General features: G+C 33.9%; 1 long non-coding RNA gene across 1 annotated transcript; it reads left to right on the top strand.

The window, feature by feature from the left end:
• The first annotated feature begins 2,551 nt into the window (after positions 1 to 2,551).
• LOC146957363 (uncharacterized) lies at positions 2,552 to 5,349 on the top strand. The gene is made up of 3 exons (XR_015018430.1): positions 2,552 to 2,652; positions 3,421 to 3,543; positions 5,044 to 5,349. It is a non-coding gene; the product is annotated as an uncharacterized LOC146957363 (long non-coding RNA).
• The last annotated feature ends 2,955 nt before the right edge of the window (positions 5,350 to 8,304 follow it).

Genomic DNA, 8,304 nt, shown 5'->3' with positions numbered 1-8,304 from the left:
TCTGGAATCTCATCAGGAAAAACTTCAGGAAATTCATTCACCACGGGCAATCTATCAATTACCGACTGATTCTCCACAGACAAGTACGCCATCAAGGAAAACATCAAGTTTCCATCATGTTCTAACTGCTTCAGCTGCTTGGTAGATAAAAATTCTGCTCCACTCTCTTCTTCAGCAGAAGAAAAGTACACCGTCTTTCTAAAACAATTAATATGCACATGGTTGTACTCCAACCAGTTCATACTAGGGATTGCACAACAAACAACAAACAACAATTAGGACAACAAGGACAATACAAAATTGTCACACAACACTACTAGGCTCGACACGACTCTACTAATTGGCCGGACGGACCGACCTGCTCTGATACCAATTGTAACACCCCGTTCTCCCAACAGCGTAATTTTAGTTAATTTAATCAGAGTAACCACACAACGGAGTGTCACACTGCTAATCAAAATTTCATAATAGAAAATTGTCTATTTATTTAAATACCAACATTTAAATTATCTTACAAACTGCAGCGGAATAATTCTTTAAAATATAAATTTAACCAAATTCAACATCAATAAAAATCTTGGCACAAAGGCCACAACATAATTCAACTTTATTCTAATAGCAAGTCCTTTCCAAAATATGTGATACATAAAAGAAATGAGAAGACACTCGCGACGATCCCCATCCTAATATGTATCAGAGCCCTAGACACTTGAGCCAATCAACCTACAAGCCATCATTACCTGCACATTACCCACGGTCGAGGCAACATATACGCAGAAGGGGTGAGAAACTTATCCAATAATAATAATATATAATTCATCAAATTAATGAAAATAACAATATATCACAACATGCATCATTAATAATGTATATAAGAATACGTATAACAACAACATAATCATTTTCAGCAACAAGGTACAACAACAACAACAACAACATTATCCACAACGACACCGATAACTCGACAATTCGACAACGACAACAACTCGACAATGCTACAACGACAACAACAACCCAACAATGCTACGACAACAACAACTAATGCATCATGCAGGTGGTACCAATCTACGCGCGTTGAATGCTAAGCATTCCAGGGCATAAGCCCCCAACAAATTGGATGGTTAAAGCATCCCAGGGCATAAGCCCCCAACAAGTGAATGATAAACATTCCAAGGCATGAGCCCCCAACGGGTGAATGATGAACATTCCAGGGCATAAGCCCCCAACAGATGTGAGTATGCAAATGGACTCAACTTGTGTATATCAACATACAACTTCAACAACGACAACAACAACAACAACAACGTATGTGCCTAAAACAATTATGACACACTCCCCAACTTCGACATTAGACGATACAACAACTTCGACAATGGAACAACAACTTTTATTATACAAAAGTGCTTACACATACATTTCATATAGTACAACCTTCGATAATAATATATTCACTTCATAAACATGGCTTAATAAATCAAGGGAACCTATTAAAATAATTAGAATAGACCCTAGCGCTCTAAACAAAATTCAGAAAATGGCCGCACAGGACCAGGGACGCTTTCGCGACAGAAGGACGCTTTCGCGTCCTCTACAAAAAGGGACAGGACGCTTTCGCGAGCGAAGCACGCTTTCGCGTCCAAAATGTCGTAACTCAGGATGAGGACGCTTTCTGCACGCTAATGGGACGCTTTAGCGTCCTCAGCAAATGGGTAGGACTCGCGTCAAAAGGACGCTTTCGCGTCCTCCACAAAAATTTCTGGGCAGCTAGAAGGTGTGGACGCTAATGCGACGCTTTCGCATCCTGCTTCAGATTTCAGAAAAATGCTGCGATTTCAACATGGTTTCACTCAAAAGTCCCATCTTTGATCCCCTAATCACCTAAATTGTTTTACAAACATGTTTACAGGTTTAGTATACAACATAGGGAACAAAACAACATATAATCATGTAATTCAACAACAAGTTTCATCATAATTCATCATCTAACATAACTTCTCAAACCCTAATTTCAAGAACAACAAATTCATCAATTTTCAAATTATATATCATGATTATTGAAAGGAATCCCACCCTTACCTTAATTCAGCAACACCAAACGACAAGCTACCGCAATCGATTCCTTCCTAGCTCTCTCTTGGCCTCTTCTAGGTTTTCTCTCCAAAACCAGTTTTCTTCTAATGTTTTTACGTGAAAATGTTTCTCTCCCTTTTTCTTTCTTTTACTTCAAAAATATCTCTCTTTTCTTTTCTCACCCAACTCCCTTAATTTCTATTAATTTCCACTTAATTCCCATTAACCAAAAATAAATACTATTTCTATAATATTTCTATTTCTCATATTATTTCTATCAAATAATAACAACATTCATTTAAATAATACACAACCCCAATATTCATATAATAAAATAGCATCATAACATATTTCATATAAAATCATATAAAACATATATTTCACATAAAATCATATATATATATATATATAGCAATTAAAGTCATATAAAAATATTCACACATCTACTAAAATATTAGAATAAAAATGGGGCGTTACATTACAAACATTCAATTTCGGATGGGATTTGTAAGATCTTGAATTGTTTGTGACGGACTTTTGTATCGTGGCTGTTGCCGGTCGGTGTGTGTTCTTCTGCACTAGGTGTTTTGTTTTTGTTATTTTTTTCCTGCGCTGCTACTTTAATTTTGGGTCTGCCTTTTGTTGTTTTTTTTTAGCCATTTTGTGTGAGACTTTGTTCATTCAATATTTTTCATGTTTTCGGGTCTGCCTTTCATTCATGAGTCCATCAGCCTCTTCTTTAAGACTTCTCATCTATGAACAGGGACCATTTGTTTTATTTTGTTGTGGATTTTGAGATAATATTTTGACTTTCACATAGTAAGTACCTTCTCTCCTTGCTGAGTTACATTTGCTGTTAAAAAAATATCTAGACTAAAAAAAAAGACATTTTAAATTAGGCTAAAGTGCAACTTTGGCCCCTTATCTTTCAAAAAGTTGCGATTTTGGCCCCCTAACTTTGAAAACTGCTGAGAAGGCGACACGTGTCCAAAAAAAGGGGCCATTTTAAAAAGATAAGGGGTCATAATCGCAACATTTTGAAAAGATAAGGGGTCAAAAGACATATTTCCCTTATGTTAGGGGGTTAAAAGAGCATATTTCCCTAAACATGGGGGGCCAAAATTGTAGTTTTCAAAGTTAGGGGGCCAAAATCGCAACTTTTTGAAAGATAGGGGGCCAAAGTTGCACTTTAGCCTTTAAATTAAGCATGTTGTTGATCGACTTATGATGATATATGAAGTGTGTTCTTTTGATGACGTTCGTTACTTGGTTTTGAGCTGCAACATTAAGATGTCTCCTAACATGACAAACATTTAACAACAGTGGATGCATGAAATGAAATTATCACAGTGACTGCAGGTTAAGATTCACAGCATTTTGGAGGCAACATCTTGCACTTAGAGCTTCGGCCAGCAGAGGATCTACTTCAGTATGTGCTCCAACTTTGGTTACATGTTGTGGGAAGTATGTTTGGTAATGTCATAATTTGGAATACTATCTTTATTTTCTTTATGTCATAGTTTAGATTATTTTTTTCTTTTAGTTGCGGCATATTGGTTGCAACTAAGCATTCTGTTATTGGAATGATGTGCTTTTTTAATATCTGTGTTGTCACATATGGATTGCTGCGAAGTATTCTCTGTTGGAGTGATTTACTTTTTGAGAACAATATGGTAATTTATATCTAGACTATTCTTACATTAGGCTTTTTTTTTTTTAGCTCATCAAAATAGAAAGGTGCTGATGGAATTCTTCAAAGTTAAGTTGAGTTTGCAAGAATGGTTTTGCCAGCAGATACTATAACAAATGCTTCACTAATATCGGTGCAATTGATTTACACTTGGTGTTTGAAAATTTATTTTTTTACTTATACTGAAGTTTTTTATTCAAATATTTGTTTTGTTTGACAAAAATAGATGAATGGGAGAGAAGATATCTTGATTTTCATCCTTTTTGTTGAAGTTACTTTACTTTCCCATTTTCTTCTCCTTAGATCGGAACTCCCTCATTGTATGCTTTTTAATCTCATGTGATAAGTTTATATACACACACACACACCCTGTTTTTCACAAGCAATTTGTTTGTTTTTATTTTTAAATGTTTTTTTTTTCATGTAATTATTTACTCTGCATTGCCACACTATTTTTTTCTTTGGTTATTCTTAAATTTTCTATCTGATTTGATATATCAAAGAAACTTCTTCCTATACGTATTAGTGTAGTATAAGCCACATTAGCTTTAAGGCCATGATAAGTAAATAACTAAAAGCTAATATTCATATGCACATTAGATACATAATATTGGGTTGTTGTAGTAGGATTAGAATTTCTGTTCTGTTTGTAAATGGTTTCTTTGTTGAAACTCATTTGGATCATCACAAGGGCTAACTTATAAGTAGATATGCATGTTACTTTCTAGACATGATAATTTGAGCAGTAGTTAGGCAATTTGTCAACCCTATTAGGTCCAACCTGCCATAAACTTTTCCATGAATTAATAATGCTGACAGGCTAATTGAAAGGATAGAAGTATTTTACTTTATGATTATGACTTCGTCAACCAAGTATTTTACTTTTAATTTTTAATTTTTCTCTAAACTTATTCTGAAGATATACTAACATTGTTTCCACTTTGCCAACATATCATTCTGTACTAATGATGAGTATTTTCATCAACAACTCAATCGTTCTACATGCACATTTTCCTATACCCCCACATGGATTCTTGGCATCAAGTTTCCAATCACACCCAACTATACCTGGATTGTCTATGTAATTGCCGTATACACAATTATTAGTCAATCTCAATTTGTTTTTAGAATTATTGGTTTATTTGGGATAACTTGACATAGTTACTAACCAACTGTGTGGATTTTTGTTCATGTTACTTTTTTCTGATACTTCTTGACATATTAGGCTTTGAAGTAATATATCGATTGTATGATTGACCCAATGACTAATATTTTTTCAGCAGAAGCTGTCGTAGAGAGACCGACTGTTAATATGATATTCTTCTTTTGCGGCTGAAATTTGTGTTCCAGTTTATTCTTCTTTTGCTCCATTGCTAGCAACAACAGAGGAAAAGAAACTGGCAGAGGAGGGATATATAACATACTATGCATAGTATACTAAAATTACTTTATGCATTTTGTACTGTGTGCTCATACTATGTTGGTTTTTATTCTGATATTTCATTAAGAGCACATGTAGCATGTAGTTGTATTGGAATTCGACAACTTTGAGACCGATCATTCTAAACATTTCCAGTTACATTTGAGAACACCTCTGAGATAGTCCTTAGAAAGTAATCTACTGTTGTTAGAGACTTAGAGTTAATGGCAAAATAAGACAGTTCCTTTCAATAAGTAATTTTATTCTCACTGTTTAAAAAGTATAACTTTATAAGATTTGTAAATTTGATATCTAGTGACATTAAAATACCTAAAATCATATCATAATCATAATATTATAATTGCTGTGGTTTTTTAAAGACAACTTGCTTCCTATCGTCATCTAACCTTTGTAACATGATATTAATGTTGGTGTTTCGAAAGGCAACGGAAATATTATAGATAATATTTGGATTATATTTTCAATATTTTTGGAATTTATAGTCGTGTAATCTATAGCCAACATGGTGCAGCTGAAGCCAACATGATTGCTCTTTAGCCAGTGATTTTTTCATAAAAAAGGGTTTTGTGGTTGGGCGCTAGAATTAGCATTGGGAGTGAATCAATAAAAGACATATCATCCGGAGATCTTAAAAGATCAAACTTCTTCACACTTAACTTCTTCGTTAGTTGGTTTATTTTTGGTGCACCAATTGATTTAGAGGAACTATCAAGTTGACTGAAAAATAATAAATCTAACAAATATTTCACCTGTTCGACAACATGGGTCGACGATCTGGGAAAAAGCTTATTTAAAAAATAAATTACGGACAAGGAAAAACTTATTTAAAAAAACACATTAAGATAGAAACCTACTTATGAGTTCTTTGACACTGTTTCTAATATTTCGCATCTAATATTACAATGCATTGCAAGTAATATACTAAACTATATATGACCCGTGCGTTAGCACGGGTCGATGGTCTAGTAACAAAATAAACAAATTTAAATTAGGGTTAACTATGTTGTTAGTCCCTACAAAATTACAAGTTTTTAAGTTTAGTTCATATAAAAAATTTGTTCACTTTTAGTTTTTATTTGCATTTTATAGGGACTATTTTGTAAGACTAAAAAATATTCATTTTTTGTAAATAGTTTTTAAAATAGGAACTATTCTTACGAACTCTAATATTATGGGAGACTAAAAAAATTACCATTAAAATTTTATAGGGACTAAACTTGAAAACTCATGATTTTATAGGGGCTAAAAACATATTTAACCATTTAAATTATTATATTAATTATTTTTTGGTACAAGAAGAGGGCAGAGTTCAAGAAAACAAACTAAGCGATTAAACGAACATTTTGAGGCGTGCAAGTACCAGAAATGTCATAAAAAAAGAGACATTGAAGCTCTGAGTCTCAATAACATGTACTCCCTCCGATCACATTTATACGCAAAACACATCTTTTTAGGTTCATCAAATATTTAATGTATTTGGTCTTCATATAGACTAGATACATTAGATATTCAATGAACCGAAAAAATTGTTTTTTGCTTATAAATGTGACCGGATGGAGTAAATCAAAGGAGTCCAAAAATACACTAAAATTTGCTAGTCAATCCACCGATCTGTTTCCTTCACGTATGGTTGATTTGAACTTGCCAACTCATGTTTTTTTAGACCACGAGTGCGCCAAATCTAGGTAGGAACATTCCCGTTGATGTAACATTTTCCAGTTACCATGTCGACCAAAACTTTGGAGTCACTCTTCACTTGTAGGCGAGTGATCCCCTGTCTTCGAGGCTTCGAGCCATATCCATACCAACATACATGCCCCACATCTCTGCTTGAAGCGCGTCGCATGATCTTATCTCATTGGCATAACTATTCAAACAATTTCCATTGCTATCACGGAAAATTCCACCACATCCCAAAAGACTAACTTAGCTTTTATGCGCGTCATCACAGTTGAGTTTAACACAACCCTCTTGAAATATCTTCCAACCAATGAAAATAGTGTGTTGAGGCCAACCAAGCTATAAATCAGACCTCCTAGTACATATATGGTTCTGCTAACCTAACTCTTAAGAGAAGTTCAGTCCCCAAATAATCACCTATATCAATTTGATATATTAAAACTATGACAGTAACAAAATACTCCCTCCGGTCCTATTTATAAGAGAAATTTGGGTCAACAAAAGTTAATGTATTTGGTCCAATTTTTTAACCAGATACATTAACTTTTGTTGACGCAAATTTCTCTTATATATAGGACCAGAAGGAGTACAACAAATGATACAAAATGCAGAATCCTTGGCAGACAAGAATTTCAGGCGCCAAATAAGCCTTTGGATATAAGAAATTTTTCGCTTAGGATCTCATTCCTTGCCACAAACAACTAACGGACTTACAAAGAACATGAAAAAACATACATTCTACAGTCGTAGCCAACCGGACAAGGATCTTGAGATACAACCAATGTAACGCCCACTTTTTCATAATTGTTATTTGAATTGATTTATTAGAATATTATGTGAAATATTATTAATATATGTTATATTGGTGAAATATATGTTAATAGTTATTAAATAGGTATTTTTCCAAGTGGGGGAGAAATATTATTATTAGTAGAAATAATTAATTATTAAGTGAAAGAGTAGGATTGTGGTGAGAAGAGCAATTAGGGAAAGAATAAAATCAGTAAGTGGGAAAGAAAAACATAACGCGTATAACTGAGAAAAGAGGAGAGAAAGCAGAGAAGTCAGAGAGAACCCTAATTGGACGAAGAACGCGGCTGTTGGAATTCAGAAAACTAATATAAGGTAAGGGTGGGATTCCTTTCAATAATCTTGATATGTAATTCTGAAAATTGGTGAATTGTTGTTCTTGAGGTTAGGGTTAGAGAAGTTATGATAATTGATGAATTATGATGAATTATGTTGTTGAATGCATGGTTATATGTTGTTTTACTTGCTATGTTGTATATAGAATCTGTAAACATTGTTCTAAATCATTTTGGGGGTTTGGGTGATTGAAAATTGGTTTTTAATAGTGATTCTTAAGCGAAAAACGCATTGATAAACCGATTTTTGAACTGCTGAGAAGCCCAAAATCGGCCAC

Source organism: Medicago sativa, chromosome 1, assembly GCF_051527215.1.
Source record: "Medicago sativa cultivar Bolivia chromosome 1, Bolivia_mono, whole genome shotgun sequence".
Classification (NCBI taxonomy): domain Eukaryota; kingdom Viridiplantae; phylum Streptophyta; class Magnoliopsida; order Fabales; family Fabaceae; genus Medicago; species Medicago sativa.
Note: the sequence above shows the minus strand (reverse complement) of the source record. Positions and strands in the feature narration are given on the sequence as shown.